At 43.3% G+C, this 18357-nt stretch overlaps 1 pseudogene; it reads left to right on the plus strand.

Annotated features, from left to right (window-relative positions):
- The first annotated feature begins 11649 nt into the window (after nucleotides 1-11649).
- Nucleotides 11650-11767, plus strand: LOC148507756 (5S ribosomal RNA; annotated as a pseudogene).
- The last annotated feature ends 6590 nt before the right edge of the window (nucleotides 11768-18357 follow it).

Genomic DNA, 18357 nt, shown 5'->3' on the forward strand with positions numbered 1-18357 from the left:
TTTTTCGGTTTCCCCATTAGTTTGTGGATGATAGGCAGATGAAAATTTTAACTTAGTTCCGCAAGTACTACACAAGGCCCTCCAGAATTTAGCTACAAATTGGACTCCGCGGTCAGAAATCATCTCTTTTGGAAGCCCATGTAACCTGAAAATCTCTTTAACAAAATTTTTTGCCAAAGGCGGAGCAGAAGGGAGACCTGTCAATGTAATAAAGTGTGCCATTTTTGAAAAACGATCTACCACTACCCATATGGTATTGTATTCTTTGGAGCATGGGAGTTTGGAGAAGAAATCCATGGATATATGGGTCCAAGGAGCATCCAGAATGGATAGGGGTCGTAGGAGACATGCTGCCTTCTTACAGGGAACCTTATGCTGAGAGCATTTCACACAAGATAGTATGAATTCTTGAATGTCCCCTTTCATTGTGGGCCACCAATAAGAACGCTGAAGGAATTTGTAAGTCTTGAGGATACCTGAATGACCGGCGAACAGAGAGCTATGAGCCCAGGTTAACAATTTCTTCCATAATTCATGGGTCACAAAAATTTTCCCAGGAGGGGGAGTCAGCTTTGAGTGGAGGCGAAGACCATAGGATCTACAATTGGTCGGGAACGTTGATGATCCTCTTCTTGAGTGTCAAATAAAAAGGACCATGAGAGGGCATCAGCCTTCTTGTTTAGACTGCCTGGACGAAATTGAAGTTTCAAATTGAACCTTGAAAAGAGCAAGGACCAGCAGGCCTGTCTAGTGTCTAAACAGTGAGCCACTTGGAGATAGATTATGATCCGTAACAATGGTAACTGGAAAGTTGTCTCCTTCCATCAAATGCCGCCATTCCATTAAGGCCAACTGCATTGCCAGTAACTCTTGATCGCCAATTGCATAGTTTTTTTCGGCAGAGGAAAATTTACAAGAAAAATATGCACAGGGATGGTTCTTTCCGTCACTTGAGACTTGAGACAGAACAGCCCCTCCCCCTACCGAAGAGGCGTCCACCTCAACTGTAACTGGCTTGTCCAATTGAGATTGGCACAGAATAGGTGCAGTGGAGAAGGCTTTTTTTAATTTTTGAAAAGCTTGTATGGCAGTATACGGCCAAAGAGCAGGGTTGGCACCCATTTTTGTGAGACTAGTAATAGGTGACACCAGCATGGATAAATTCGGTATAAACCATCTGTAATAGTTTGAAAATCCTAAAAAAGCGTTGAGTAGCTTTCAAGGATTTGGGTAGCGGCCAATCTGAAATGGCTTTTAACTTCTTCGGATCCGAGGTTTGCTCAAAGAGGCACTTGGATATTTTTCCATGGAGATGGTGTTTCCGGAGATGGAACAAGACTTCACAAACATGCTGGCGGTGGACTTGAAGATTCTTAGAGAAAATTAAGATGTCATCCAAGTAGACAATGACAAAACTGTAGAGAATGTCCCAAAAGATTTCGTTCATATAACCTTGGAATATTGCTGGGGCGTTGCAGAGTCCGAAGGGCATTACAAGATATTCGAAGTGGCCGTACATGGTATTAAAAGCGGTCTTCCACTCATCTCCAGTTTTAATACGTATTAGGTTATATGCCCCCCATAGATCTAGTTTGGTGAAAAAATGTGCCCCGCGAACCTTGTCAAAAAGCTCCAGAATTAAAGGCAGTGGGTATCAATTCTTTACTGTAATCTGGTTGAGACCACGGTAGTCAATACAGGGCCGGACCCACCATCGTTCTTGCTTACAAAGAAAAAACCCGCCCCTGCTTGGGAGGTAGAGGGCCGGATAAATCCCTTAGCTATATTTTCTTTTATGTATGCTGCCATAGCAGCTGTTTCAGGAACTAACAAGGGATAGGTCCGACCCTGAGGAGGGTTCTTCCCTGGCAGAAGTTCAATACCACAGTCCCTGGCACGATGAGGTGGGAGTTTGTCCGCAGCCTGCTCGCAGAATACGTCGGCAAAGTCTTGATAAGCTGCCGGTAGACTGGACATAGAGGAGTTTTTTGGTATGTCAGACGAGGAGGAACTTCCACTTCCACTGGGGAGAACAGCGTGGGTGTGGACAGGGAGTACTTGGGTGAGACATCCGTGGAAACAACTTGGAGCCCATGTTAAAATTTGCATACTGGACAACTCAAAAGTAGGATTGTACTTTCTTAGCCAGGGAAGGCCTAGAACTAGCTCATAAGCTGAGTTAGGGCGTACAAAAAATTAAATTGTTTCTCGGTGCAGACATCCAACCTGAGGGACACAGACAGGGATTTCGAGGAAATAGATTCCCCTAGCACAGTTTTGCCATCCACACCAGAGAGCAGTAGTTTGTTTGGCAACGGAACCACCGGAATGCCTAGAGTCTGAACCAGTGGTTTAGAAATAAAATTGCTGGCAGCCCCGGAATCTACAAGGGCTTTAATTGTCCTTGTCCTGGACTGGTAGGAGAGTGACACGAGCAATAAACTGTCAGTTAACTGGGAGGATTCTGAAATAACCCCTAATTGAATCCTCCCAACATCAACTAGGGTTTCGCGTTTCCCGCCAGTAAAGGACAATTACTTAATATGTGCTCCGAAGCAGCACAATACAAGCACAGCTTATTTTGAAAACACCGATAACATTCGGCTGTAGTTAATCTGGATCTGTTTAGCTGCATCGGCTCCTCGCTGCTAGAGGGAGAAGGAAAGGAGTGACTTCCCAAGGATGGGCAGTCCCGAGAACGATCTCCACGCCCCCTATTTCACCACTGCTCTCTGTGGTGAAGATCGATCTTTATGCAGAGATATAATATCTGAAAAGGAGGTAGGTAAGTACCTTGATGCCAATTCCTCTTTCATCCTCTCAGATAAGCCATGTAGGAAGGCTGCCTTAAGCATTTCCTCATTCCACTTCAGTTCGGATGCAAGGGTTTGAAATTGTGCTACATATTGCCCAACGGACTGGGTACCGTGGTGGACATAAAGCAAATCTAAAGAAGCAGAGACAGATCTTCCGGGTTCATCGAAAATCCTTTTGAAGGCTGCTACGAAGTCTTCATATCTAGATACCACCAGATCCGCTCGTTCCCACAATGGGGAGACCCAGTCCAGCGCTGCCCCAGTTATTAGTGAGATTATGTAAGCCACTTTTGACCAGGAAGTAGGAAAGTTCTGGGGGAGGCATTCAAACTGGATCTTACACTGGTTTATGAAACCACGACACCGCTGAGGACTACCATCAAACCTTTCAGGAGTAGCCAGGTGCAAAAGAGACTTTTGCGGGAGCGACAGAAGGTGGAGCGGGAGACATAGATGCCAGGGTATTCTGGATGGCCATGAGCTGACCAGATAGCTCTTGTAGGTACTGGGCCACGTGTTGCTGTGCCGCCTCTTGGTTATCCATGCGAGTCGTTAACTCCTGGAGAGTCCCAGTACCTGGGGAGCCTGCGGCTTCCATTGGGCCTAAACAAACTGTCACGCTGGGAGGCGGGTCTTTGAAAGCCGAGGCCTAAGGCTGCAGGAAGAAACGAAGGCGAGGGGCCTGGATGTATGATCTCCACATCCACGGGTCTTGGTCATTGGCGAGACCTAGTCAAAGGTGCGGAATCTAACCCATGGGGTGGTGTTCACCAGTGACCCCCCCAAGCGGGATATGGGCTTGAGCTGCACCCCGTAAGCAGAAACAAACACCTGTGGCCCAAGGGCAAGGTGCCAGTAGGAGGCACGTAGGAACTGGGGTGGAGCCCCCGGTTCGGGATATTGTACTTGAAGTACAAGGGAGTGTGCACAGCGGAGTGTGACTGCGCACACACCCTACCGGGTTGCCGGTTGGAAGGGATGCACTGCGGTGCAATACCATGTGAAACAGGTAGTGACCACGGAGTCCAGTAACGAGATGGGTAGCGGTATTGGACCCGGACTGTGGTGGTAAGCACTGGAGAGGTGTATACGTACAACTGCACTCAGGCTGTAATGGCAAGCACTGGAGAGGTGAATACATATGTTTGCACTCAGGCTGTGATGGTAAATCACTGGTGAGATGGATGGTATAACGCACACAGGCTGCGGTGGTAAAGCACTGGTGAGATGGATGGTATAATGCACACAGGCTGCAGTGGTAAAGCACTGGTGAGATGGATGGTATAACACACACAGGCTGCGGTTGTAAAGCACTGGTGAGATGGATGGTATAATGCACACAGGCTGCGGTGGTAAAGCACTGGTGAGATGGATGGTATAACGCACACAGGCTGCGATGGTAAAGCACTGTTGCTTGTGGAATACTGACATGCTGGGATTAGCTGGGAAGCAAGGGAACCTGAAACGAGAGACCACTAGTAACACTAGCATCGACAATGGTTGTTCAGGCAATTACCTGATACACAGGAGCTGGATGTATACCTCTGGAAGCCTGCTGATTGGTCCACAGCGTCAGCTGACCAGCCAGACTGTCAGGGAGGAAGGCAAGTCACAAGGGGAAGTGTCATGGTGGTGCCCATGATGGAGACTCTGATCCCCGCACACCAGGCCGCTCGACATACCAGCATCAGGGAGAATGCTCAGCACCTCCCATGTCACCAGGCCAGCTGCCCGACTGCCCGGGAAGTCAGAGGAAGCCGGCGGGATGGTGAGGGATGGCCGATCCCCAGCTGAACTCTGACAACATTATGCCACACAGTAGTGCCCCTTATTCACATTATGCCACACAGTAGTGTCCCTTATTACATTATGTCATAGTAGTGCCCTTTATTCACACTATGTCACATAGTAAAGCCCCTTATTCACATTATGCCACAAAGTAGTGCCCCTTTTTCAAAGTAGTGCTCCTTATTCTCATTATGTCACAGTAGTGCCCCTTATTTTATTTATCTTCTTTACAACAACCAGTCTGACTACCTAGATGATGACCCAGCACACAAACAGTTTAATCTAACCAGCAGCTGTGATGTCAGTAGGGGCCACCCACAAACGGCATGCGTTCCTTCAGAAACGCCTCCTTTGTCCAGCCACCCCCCCACCCCACCTACAAAATGGGATGAGCTGTCAATCAACATCGACAGCCGCCCGTTTGTAGCAAGCCCCGGAGCGAGTGAATTTCTCACTCGCTACGGGGCTTGCGCACCCACATTGTGCATGCCGCGCATGCACAGTGCACAACCACCGACCCACTTGCGAGCGTATAGTGCTTGCGAGTGGGTCTGAATGAGGCCCTATGTACAGTGCTGTGGAGTCTTTGTGGTGCCATAAAAATAAAACAATAACCGTACTAACAATAAAGTTGTTACAGTATTAATCAGTGTTTATAATGTTACCAGATGGTTATAATGATAATCCAGAGAGAAGTTATCAGAGAAAGTTTTCTCTATTTAATTTCTTATGTTGGTAGTGAAGTAAATGATATACAAAACAAGGGGGGGAGATTTACTAACAATCATGTTGGGCTGCGATCCTTTTTCACACCTTATCACCGGAACATTTTGCGTGGCATATCGAACATTTACAAAGAATCGTGCTTGCTTGCATTTTGTCATTCGATGGTGAACTAGTTGTGTTATAGAGTGTGCAAGATCTGTTGTATCAGTTTTTTTTCACAACTGAAATCGCAAATACGGGATACTATAGAACTCCTTCCTCTCTTTCCTTTATTATTGACATACTACGGAACTTGGTGACAAATTTTGCAAGGAAAATGGCATAAATCTGTGAAAATCGCAAACATATTTTCCGATAGGTCAGAATTCACACATGCTACAGTGGTGTCACCATGTTGTTATAGAAGATGCCCTCAAACCATCGATAACACTGCATTGGTGGCATTTGTGTTTATTATAATGTGCATAGTGGTTAGAGAGGAGAGTTCTGCATAGATATTCTAATCAATTTTTGCTTGGTTGGTTGTGTAAGTTGTCTTGTCTTTTTCTATAGTCTTGTTAGGTTTTAAAGTCTCTTTTTTTGTCCTGTGTCAGTTTATTTTTGTCTTGTAATTATTTGTGTCTGTGATGTGTATATGTTTGTGTGACACGTGTGTATGAGGTGGGGGTGGAGGGTTTTGTTTTTTCATTTATATATAAGTGTTCAGTGTTTTGTGTTGTGATGAAAGAAGAGAGTGGTAGCAGGAAGGGGATGTGGAGTCTGACGTGGAGGCAATTTCAGTGCAAAAGCCTTTGGTGGAGTCAGAGTTGGAGGATGATGATGATGGCTCTGTGGTCAGGGGCAAGACCAAGAGTGGCTGCAATGTGCGGTTAGCCTTTGAGGAAAAAGTGGCCCTTGTGAGTGATGAGGCACTATGACCACTTGTTTGGCCACTGTGCCTCAAGGGCAAGTGGTCGCAAGAAATCCCTCACGTGCCAGAAGATTTTGGTGGAGGTCAACTGCTTAGGGACTCTGAAGTGCCCTGTGGATGTCTGCAAGAAGTGCTTCAGCAAAATAAAGCAGTGGGTCAACCACAGAATGGCCACAGAGGCATAATGTCAAAAGCAGGCTGGTGCTGGCTCCCTGTTCCAGCAGGAGTGGTTGAAATATGAGCAGCCATTGCGCTTCATCATCCCTCCAGAGGTGGTTCAGGCTCTGCATGTCCATGACACAGATGTGCCCAAACAGAGTGAGTAATATCCTAATGATGACCTTGATCATGTTTGTTTATGTGATGAGTGTGAGTAATATCCTACTTATGACCTTTGTCATGTTAGTTTATGTGATCAGTGTGAGTAATATCCTACTTATGACCTTTGTCATGTTAGTTTATGTGATCAGTGTGAGTAATATCCTAATGATAACCTTTGTCATGTTAGTTTTTGTGATCAGTGTGAGTAATATCCTAATTATGACCTTGATCATGTTAGTTTATGTGATCAGTGTGAGTAATATCCTAATGATAACCTTTGTCATGTTAGTTTATGTGATCAGTGTGAGTAATATCCTAATGATAACCTTTGTCATGTTAGTTTATGTGATCAGTGTGAGTAATATCCTAATGATAACCTTTGTCATGTTAGTTTATGTGATCAGTGTGAGTAATATCCTAATGATAACCTTTGTCATGTTAGTTTATGTGATCAGTGTGAGTAATATCCTAATGATAACCTTTGTCATGTTAGTTTATGTGATCAGTGTGAGTAATATCCTAATGATAACCTTTGTCATGTTAGTTTATGTGATCAGTGTGAGTAATATCCTAATGATAACCTTTGTCATGTTAGTTTATGTGATCAGTGTGAGTAATATCCTAATGATAACCTTTGTCATGTTAGTTTATGTGATCAGTGTGAGTAATATCCTAATGATAACCTTTGTCATGTTACTTTATGTGATCAGTGTGAGTAATATCCTAATGATAACCTTTGTCATGTTAGTTTATGTGATCAGTGTGAGTAATATCCTAATGATAACCTTTGTCATGTTAGTTTATGTGATCAGTGTGAGTAATATCCTAATGATAACCTTTGTCATGTTAGTTTATGTGATCAGTGTGAGTAATATCCTAATGATAACCTTTGTCATGTTAGTTTATGTGATCAGTGTGAGTAATATCCTAATGATAACCTTTGTCATGTTAGTTTATGTGATCAGTATGAGTAATATCCTAATGATAACCTTTGTCATGTTAGTTTATGTGATCAGTATGAGTAATATCCTAATGATGACCTTTGTCATGTTAGTTTATGTGATCAGTATGAGTAATATCCTAATGATAACCTTTGTCATGTTAGTTTATGTGATCAGTATGAGTAATATCCTAATGATAACATTTGTCATGTTAGTTTATGTGATCAGTGTGACATAAAATAGATTTTTTTGTTAAACTGTACTTTTATCCAAATCTGTATAGTACTTTACAAAATCTTGTGTTTTGTTCAGACCTGGAAATGCAAATTATGTGTCCACACAACCATTATCTTTTTGTTGCCTGTGTTGTATCTGGTCTTTTAAAATCACAAAACATGAACTTTATTAGTGGCAAAGAAAAAGGCAGGTTTATTTGTTTGTGCCATTTCTAAATGCATTACAACTGTGTTTTCATGTTCAAAAGGCTAAACATTAGTCCTATACTAAGTACTGTTGCTTGTCTGCTCTGTTAATAGTTAGGGCAGTGTACTTTGGATTCCTTTCGTTGGTTTGTACAAATGTCCTTGCATGTGTTGGCAGCCTTTTATTTTGGTAGTAATAAATAAATTTTTTGCTTAATTCAATTTTTTTATATCCCATTATGACATTACAGGCAAAAATGTTAATTGGAAGAAAAAAGCATCTCGCCCACCCTTAAGACAGGATGAGGAGCAGTCAGGTAAATACATTTTCAGGATTATGCTTTGGTAACTGACCAAACTCATTGTTGGCTTGCAATTTACACATGCTTGATTTCTTTAAGGGCCGTCTCCAGCATGCCAATCTGACAGACAGCCACCACCGACACCCTCTATCGGGGGAATTGACAAACATCAATCCCAAATTCTGCAGACACAACAGATAGCTCCATATGGGCAGTCATTTGGTGAGTATCTGCAAAGAAGCATTTATTCTTTCAGGCAAATGTCTTCTTAAGTACTTTGGAAATGTCTAACTTAGGGTTTCATGTCTGAAATGAATTAAAAAGTGGTGAAGTAGCACAGTGGGGAAGTTTAGCATAGACAAGAATCTGCATCTAAAGAACATTTTTTAACTACTCAATGAGTGAATTAGGTGAATAAAATCTATTTCAACTTATCCAAAATGATCTCATAAAAAAAAGGATTTTTTTTTTTTAATACTTGTAAAAAATAATGATCGGTTTTTGAACCATCAGAACATGGGAACACTGCCATCGGAAATATCACAAACATCGGGACCATCACAACTTTCCTTTTCACAGTGGCTTCAGGCACCAGGCACACTTGGGGGTGAGAGGGGAGGGTTAATTTACCTTTTCCTAGTGGCTGCTAATCTCTGCAGCCGCTGGGTGGGGGATCATATTGTGCTGACCAATCAGCAGTGATCGGCAGCACAGCAGACACTGGGGGAGAGTACAGGGAAGCAGAGGGAAGATTCTCTTCCTGCATCCTCCCACACTGTGTTTCTGACTGGTCGAAATATTGTGACCAGATCAGATAAAGCACTGGCTGCTGTGGTTGGAAAAATCTGACCATGCCAGCAAGTGGTTAAAATCTCCTTGAGAAATGCTTCTGCTAAGCTCATACTTGCCAACTCTCCCTCATCATCAGGGAGACTCCCTGAAATAGTAGCAATCTCCCTGAAGAGTCTAGCAATCTCCCTCATTTCATCCTTACCCCCATTATGAAGCTGTTATATTAAAAAACAGAGATAAATACATTCAAATGGGATCATTAGTGTCATTTCCTTGCATTGGTTATTATAAGGCACAATGATCCCTATTAATTTCTGAAAAGTATTAGGGTGTTTTCATCAACAAACAATTCTTACTAACTGTTTTGGGCTGGTTTACATTTGGATGTAAGTCAGGTTTAGGACATGCCTCTCAGATGTAGCAGTACACGCCCACTGTAACACACACTCATAGGTGCTGCTTTCACAATCTCCCTGAAATGCTTTTTCAAAAGTAGGCAAGTATGGCTAAGCTACAGTACATGTTTGCTATGCTCAACTCCACAAATGACCACCTTTTTGACTTTTTAAAAAGCATCATACAGCACCCTGTTTAAATTTGCACTAAACCAAACATCTGCATATTGTGCTGGCAAACTGATTTGTTTTTTTGGGGGGGCTGCCTGATTTCTCAAATTAGTTTTTTTGGTCCACAGGGCCTGATTTAGACCTACTCGCTAAGCTGCGATCGCTCGCTTCCAAAAGGTGCTGGGTATGCAAATTCCGCGATTGTACAGTGTAGCGTAAGGACGCCCTCTATGTCTTAGAGAGCGACGGCAGTGAGCGCACGCTAGTGTATAAAGCCACCCACCTTTCTCTCTTAGCACACGTCATCTCCAGGAAGTGTGTGATTAATCGGGAACATTGAGACCTATCGGAGCTGCACGCAGCGCTTAATGTAGCCCCTACCCAACTGCAAGCACTGCGATCAGTACAGGCTAAAATACAACCAAGTGACAAGTTCAATGACTCTACTATGCTAATTATGCACATCCATTAAACTCTGTTTTGATGATTAGACATGCCTGCATTCGCACATCCATTCCTCCGTTCGCAAGCACCTTCCCCTGTCACCAGCCACAATCTGTCACTCAATGTAGCATAAAGTCTGTGTACTATGAGCGCACGATTCCTGGGCGCAGTGACTGGTTTGCGCATGTGTACTTTGACGCATACGCATGCACAGATGTGCGATAATCGCCCCCAGCGAGCGAGCACAGCTTAGCGACCGGGTCTGAATCAGGCCCACAGTCCACAATTGGTTATTCTGCTGTGTGTACCCTTGTATTTCATCAATTCACTCATACTGACCTACAGTAATATTTTTCTTTAGATCCACACAGCCAAGATCCATGGTCCCCAACATTACAGCCACTTGGTGATGCCGCAAACACCAAGCCCATAAAGCCTAGACTTACACAAGCCATCAACAAATATGTATGCAGATGCTGCCTCTGCTTTCGTCTCATCCATGGCAGCATTTCATGACCATCATGTGGCACTAAAGGACACACAAATGAGACAGTTGTCACAAATTACTAGACATACTGTGTGTATAAGCATGACAGCAGGCTTTCCACCATTCAAGTTTTTTGCTCTTTAATGACAATGTAAGTAAGCTTAAGGCCAATTTAACTGGTAATTTTGAAATTATGACAATAATACTAGAGGCACAAACAAATGCAAGCATTAGTTTTATTACTCCTCTCCCCTGTGGCTCACCAGCCCATGGTCCTGCAGCAGCAGTTACTCACTCACACAGCACAACAGTGTTTTCTGTGACTCAGGGCTTGATTCACTACTGCACGCAACTGCGAATATGGATGCAATCTGCGTACACATTGCAGTGTGCATGCGCAAAATAGCCACTGCGATGGGGACTGCGATCGCAGTGACTATGCAGACCCATCGCAGAGTGATTGACAGGAAGTGGCATTTGTGGATGGTGATGGGGGGGTCAGCCAAACGCAGGTGTGCCAGTGCATTCGCACGCCATCGCAGGGGTGTGCATAAATTATCCACTGCGATGCCATATGCAGTCTGAGGTCTCATAGCATGCGTGGATGTTAGCAATTTCTGAGAAAGATTTTAAAACACAGAATTGATAAGTCCCTTAGAGCACCAGCCTTATAAACAGCTAATAATCACTAAATAGGGTATCCCTTTACCCCAACATCAATTATGTAAATAGAGATTATATAGTGATCACAGCGCTGATGGTTTGGTTAAAAAATGGTAATCAACAGTAGTAAAATGGTAAAAAAACAGGTTTAGTAATACCATCTAAAATTTACATAAAACATAAAAAGTGCAAAATGACATAAAATTACTTACAACAAGATAAGCTAAGACAAATCCAAACATAACAATTAGCTCCAATAGGCGCAATGTACAGAAGTCAGAAGCAATAGATAGTTCCTACCATATGGTAGCTGTGAGTGTCATTATCATCTATTATGATACATGGAACAATAAAGTCTGCTTGTGCATTCTTTTTTTGGAAATTGCCACTCATCAACAAATGGACTACAGATCCTACTAGTCCAAAATATATATTGTTTTGACCTATGAACTGTGCAATTTTCCCTACTAGACCTACAGCCATACATTACTTGATTGCCCAATCTCATCTGATCTTGGAAGCTAAACTGTAATTGGCCTGGTTAGTACCTGGAAGGGTGACCTCCAGGGAATACCAGGTGCTGTAGTGTAAAATATACCATTGGGAGTTTTTTTGCACATGGCCAAACAATATAGACATATGAGAGTTTTTTCTGTATATATTATCAATCAAATATATCAGTTTCTGATTGTGTAATATTTTTAAAATAACTCGCCTTTAGATTTCATGATGTTTTATGAAATCTGTTCTTTATGATGGATGTATACCATCTGAATTTTTGATTAAACTACATGGTACCTTACTATTATATTGCTATTAATAAAAGTTATGTTTTAATTAACAATAATTTATTTTAGAGTGCCCCAGATAATAGCCCTACTTTCCTCTCTTTTGTTGCTTAACATATACATTGGGCTGTGGGAGCATCACCGACAATCATTTATGATAGTTAATATTCTGTGATTTTTTGAATGGTTGGTTGATAATTTATTCTCAGTTCTGTGCATAATTGCTTCTTTCCACAAATGTTTGTTAGTAAATCTCCCCCCAGCAATGTAATGTATACAAATATGTATAACATGGCCTCTCTGAGCTCTATGATAGTGATGTGTTGTTGCCCAAAGAAGCCAATCAATTATCAGTTTTTATTAGTCTGAATTCAGTGGATTACTTTAAAAAAAATGGAACCTTTATGATTGTTGGTTGTCACAAATGTTGAACCATATTATTAATAGCGGTGTGCACCGGCCACTTTTCGTGTTTTGTGTTTTGGTTTTGGATCTGGATCTTTCTTCGTGTTTTGGATCTGTATTGGTTTTGCCAAAACCACCCTTCCGTGTTTTGGGTTCTGGGTTTTGTGTTTTGGATCTGTATTTTTTTTTAAAAAAGCATAAAAACAGCTAAAATCACAGAAATTGTGTTTTCTTCTGCTCCTATGCTATAATTAACCTCAATAACCTTAATTTCCACGAATTTCCAGTCTATTTTGAACACCTCACACCTCACAATAGTGTTTTTATGTCCAAAAGGTTGCACCGAGGTAGCTGGATGACTATGCTAAGCGACACGAGTGGGCGGCACAAACACGTGGTCCATCTAGGAGTGACACTGCAGTGGCAGACAGGATGGCAGTTTGAAAAACTAGGCCCCAAACAGTACATAATGCAAAGAAAAAAAAGAGGTGCAAGATGGAATTGTCCTTGGGCCCTCCCACCCACCCTTATGTTGTATAAACAGGACATGCACACTTCAGCGCCAGGGTCTGCCACACGACTGTGTCTGAAATGATTGGTTCATTTGGGCCCCCACAAAACAAGCAATTAATCTGTCCCTGCACAAACTGGCTCTACGGAGGCAAGATGTTGTCCTCATCCTCCTCATCCACCGACTCCTCACCCTCTTCAGTGTTGTGTACATCCTCATCTTCAGAGAGTATTAATTCGTCCCCACTGGAATCCACAACCACAGGTCCCTCTGTACGTTCTGGAGGCTGGTCTCCCTGGAAGAGTTGATAATTCATTTTTATGACCATCATTTTCTCCACATTTTGTGGAAGCAACCTCCTACGCCTTTCGCTGACAAGGTTCCCGGCTGCACTAAACACTCTTTCAGAGTACACACTGGAGAGGGGGCAACTCAGGTAAAATAGAGCCAGTTTGTACAGTGGCCTCCAAATTGCCTCTTTTTCCTGCTAGTACAGGTACGGACTGTCTGACATGCCTACTTGGATGCTGTCACCGATGTAATCCTTTAACAGACAGATGCATGGTTGTCACTGCTGCTTTGAGGATGCAGGTGCGGCTACAGCCCACACAATTCACAAAGACAGAAAAAAAAGATTTTTTTATTTTTTGTGGAGCGCACTTTGAGGGTTACATCACCCTTTAACAGACAGACGCATGCTTGTCGCTGCTGCTTTGAGGATGCAGGTGCGGCTACTGTGCATACATTTCACACACAAAGACAGAAAAAAAGAAGATTATTTTATTTTGGTTGGAGCGCACTTTGGGGGTTACACCACCCTTTAACAGACAGACGCACGCTTGTCGCTGCTGCTTTGAGGATGCAGGTGTGGCTACTGCGCATACATTTCACACACAACCACAGAAAAAAAGAAGATTATTTTATTTTGGTTGGAGCGCACTTTGGGGGTTACACCACCCTTTAACAGACAGATGCACGCTTGTCGCTGCTGCTTTGAGGACAGTATCATATGCAGTGACAGTAGACTAGTCAGAAATTGTTGGCACGTCCTTCAGTCCGGACCAGATGTCCAAACCGGCCCTTGACTTATGACACAGGCACACACTTGGCACTGCTACTATGTTGATGCACGTGTGGCTACATCGCACACAAGTCACAAACACAGAAAAAAAATTGTTGTTTTTTTTTTGAGCACTTTGGAGGTTACAACACCCTTTAACAGACTTATGGGACACAGGTGCACGCTTGGCGCTGCTCCTTTGTTGATGCACGTGCAGCTACAGTGCACACAATTCACAAAGACAGAAAAAAAAGAATTTTTAATTTTTTGTGGAGCGCACTATGAGGGTTACACCACCCTTTAACAGACAGACGCACGCTTGTCGCTGCTGCTTTAAGGATGCAGGTTCCACTACAGCCCACACAATTCACAAAGACAGAAGAATTTTTTTATTGTTTGTGGAGCGCACTTTGAGGGTTACACTTTGTTGATACACATGTGGCTACTGCGCACACACTATTCACAAGCACAAAAATATATATTTTTTTATTTTTTTTGGAGTGCAATTTGGGGGTTACAGTACCCTTTAATGGACAAGCCATCCGGCCCTTTACTTATGGGACACAGGAGCACGCTTGGCGCTGCTCCATTGTTGATGCACGTGCAGCCACAGTGCACACAATTCACAAACACAGAAAATATTTTTTTATTTGCTTTGGAGTGCACTTTGGGGGTTACAGCACCCTTTAATGGTCAAGCCAGCCGGCCCATTACTTATGACACAGGCAAACGCTTGGCGCTACTTTGTTGATGCACGTGCGGCTACTGCGCACACAATTCACAAACACAGAAAAAATATTTATTTTTTTTGCACTTGGGGGAGCACCCCTGATGGACAGAGCACCCCCTGGACAACACTACAGCACCCCTTTAGGACTGGGACACTGCACAGGACTTTGGAGTGGACATAGCCCCTATGGACAACTGACTGCACAGCACAGTCCAGCCAGCCCCTATGGACTTTGGAGGAGTGGACACAGCCCCTATGGACTACAGCAGCACAGCACAACACAGCCAGCCCCTATGGACTTTGGAGGAGTGGACAAAGCCCCTATGGACAACAGCAGCACAGCGCAGCACAGCACAGCACAACACTACACTGCACTACACTACACAGCCCAGCCAGCCCCCACTTCCCTGTCCACAGCCGAGTGAAATGAAAATGAAAATGGCGCCGATGCAGGTACCTTATATAGAATCCAAAACCCGCGAGACCCGGAATGCGGGATGATGACGTTTTGCCTCGATTTCAGATCCGAGTCAGGCGGGAAAAGTCAAGCCTGACTCGGATCGGCCTCGGATCGGGGGGCTCGGGGGGGTTCGGATTTCAGAAATCTGAACCTGCTCACCCCTAATTATTAATAATGTTAAAATCAGAATTTGTTAGAAAAAATACCATGTGCATAGTTGCACTGATCAGTAAATTCTCATTGCAGCCCTTTGCTGGATTCCTCTTTAAATCAAACTTAATTATTTTATTTCTACACGGCATACAGTAAATACTGTAACATGAAACATTAACTGGTTAGGATAATTGAAATGGAATCTATAATGTATGTTTTTCTTAGAGATTCCTATATTTGAGATAATATTAAACTTCAAGATGTATGGACTTGTTTTTCATTATAATTCACAGCCAAAGAGAAGGTCTTTACTCTCTGTGATGTTATTGCATTAGATATGCCTAACATTTGTAGACACTCCCTAACTTGTATGTGAAAGCCTGAATCAGTGATGGTCCCTAGGACCATGGGGAATGCTGGGAAGTGGGTGTAGTCTGGTGTACAGTATGTCTATAGTTTGCAAATGGCTGAATAAAGAAGCATAGCAGTTGTAACCCATGCTAGTGCTTAGAGTGTGAGATGATCCTGCAAAAGTCTGCAAAGCTGTGATACTCAGTGTGTGAAAACTCTGCCTTGTGCTCTTGTCACATCAAACTGTGAGTAGCAATGGATAAGCTGTCTCCTCCAACAGGCATGCAAATGTCTGGTAACTTGTCTGAAAACTAGGGATATGCGCTGGACCATTTTTGCTGGATTTGGATTTAGTTGTAATTTGTTATCCGGCTTTGGATTTGGATTTGCCAAACCGCGGTGACTGGCTTTGGATTTGTATTTTTTATAAAAATTGACAAAAAAAAGCTAAAAATCACATAAATTGTTTTTTTTTCTTCCTAGAGTATTATTAACCTCAATAACATTAATTTCCAGTCAATTTAGACCATATAGTATTTATTTCACCATTATTGGCCAAAGGTTGAAGTGAGCTGACTGGTTACTAAGCAACAAAGCAGCGGCACACCGGTGCAGCGACACAGGCACCACAGTTTAATGCACATCTATGAAACATTGCCACACAGCAGTGGCAGAAATGAAAAGTAGTGCACCCACCCAGTGGGGTACGGCCAGCAGAATCACAGTAATTGTTTACAATGAGGGCTACGGCCCTAGGAGTCACAGTGCACAATCTTATTCACATTACACTGCACATAGTGTCCCCGATTCACATTACACCATAAAGTAATGACTCTTATTTATGTTATGACACACAGTAGTGCCCCTTTTACACAATGCCCACAGTAGTGACCCTTATACACAATGCCCACAGTAGTGACCCTTTTACACAAAGCCCACAGTAGTAATGCCCCTTATACAATGCCCACAGTAGTAGTGCCACTTATACAATGCCCACTGCAATAGTGTCCCTTACACAATGCCCCCAGTAGTGATGTCCCCTATGCAGTCCCCTTAGTAGAAGCCCCCCCTATGCAGTGCCCCCAGTTGTATGCCATCCAGTAGCAGTGCCCCCATTAGTAGTATGCCCCCCATTAGTAGTGCCCCTAGTATGCACCCATTAGCAGTGCCCCAGTTGTATGCCCCCTTTAGCAGTGCCTCAGTAGTATTCCCCCATTAGAAGTATGCCCCCCAGTAGCAGTGCCCCCATTATTAGTGCCAACAGTAGTATGGTCCCATTAGCAGTGCCCCCAGTAGTATGCCCCCATTAGAAGTATGCCCCCAGTTGTATACCCCCATTAGCAGTGCCCCCAGTAGTATGCCCCATTAGAAGTATGCCCCCAGTAGTATGTCCCCCAGTAGCAGTACCCCCATTAGTAGTGCCAACAGTAGTATGCCCCCATTAGCATGCCCCCTGTAGTAGTTTCACCATTAGTAGTGCCCCCAGTAGTGTGCCCCCATTAGCATGCCCCCATTAGTGGTGGTTCCCCCAGTAGCACCCCCTTACACACACACACACACACACAAAAAAAAACTTACCTAAATCTCCGCTCCTGCCGCCGTCCGCTCTGCTCTGAAACCTGCCTAGGAGGGAGCCAGAAGATGGAGCTCATGAGTGAGCTACACCCGGCTCCCTCTGTGCAGCAGCCAATGAGAGTCTGTGTGTTTGTTTCTGTGTAGGGCAGACTGCTATCACTGCAGTCTGCCCTACAATAGTGGGGCCCTGACATGAGATTCTCTCATGAGAATCCGACATCAGGAGGCCACCGTTCAGCCCTAAACGGGGATCAGAGTCAGGCGGGGAACCCCCGAACAAGGTTCGGGTGGACTCGGATCCCCAATGTTCGGAGCGGGTCGGATTCCACAGAATCCAAACCACTCATCTCTATTGAAAACTGGAAAAGATTTAAACAAAGGTTTAATATTTACCTTACTGCACCTGGAGCAGATAATGGGGAAGAACCAAGGCATCCATTTCCTCCATGTGATAGGAGAGGATGTGCTGGACATGTATAATAGTTTTCAGTTTGCTGAAGGGCAGAATATGGTTTTAAACTCTATAATGCAAAAGTTTGAAGACTACTTTGTACCAAGGAAAAATGTGACATATGAAAGGTATAAGTTTTTCACTTGTGATCAGAAGAATGGAGATTGGTGTGATCTGTATGTTACAGAACAGCAATCACTCAGCAAAACCTGTGAGTTTGGTGATTTAAAGGATTCACTGATTAGAGATTGTATTGTATGTGAAATACCTGATAATGGACTCAGAGAGAGATTGCTGAGAGAGCAAAATTTAACACTAGATAAGGCAGTGAATATGTGTAGATCTGCAGAAATTACAAAGTTTCAAGCTAAAACCCTACACAAGGTAACTGATGGTGCTGTATATGTTGTGAAGAAAACAGCCAAACAGAACACCATTCTCTAAAATGAAGCAGTATAAGTCACAGACTAACAGAGAAATGTGTAATAGATGTGGAAATAATCACAATCCTAAAATGTGCACAGCTTATGGTAAAACCTGCATGAAATGTGGTAGAAGGAATCACTTTGCTAAATGCTGTAAAACCAAAAGTGAAGCAAACACAGTGCACACTGTTACACAAGCTGAGACTGAAGAGTTTTTTGTGGATTCCATTGAACTTTGCAGTGCAGATAAGAAGGAATGGATTGTTCCTT

The sequence above is a fragment of the Taudactylus pleione genome, unplaced genomic scaffold (genome assembly GCF_031769625.1).
Source record: "Taudactylus pleione unplaced genomic scaffold, aTauple2 ptg000386l, whole genome shotgun sequence".
Lineage (NCBI taxonomy): Eukaryota > Metazoa > Chordata > Amphibia > Anura > Myobatrachidae > Taudactylus > Taudactylus pleione.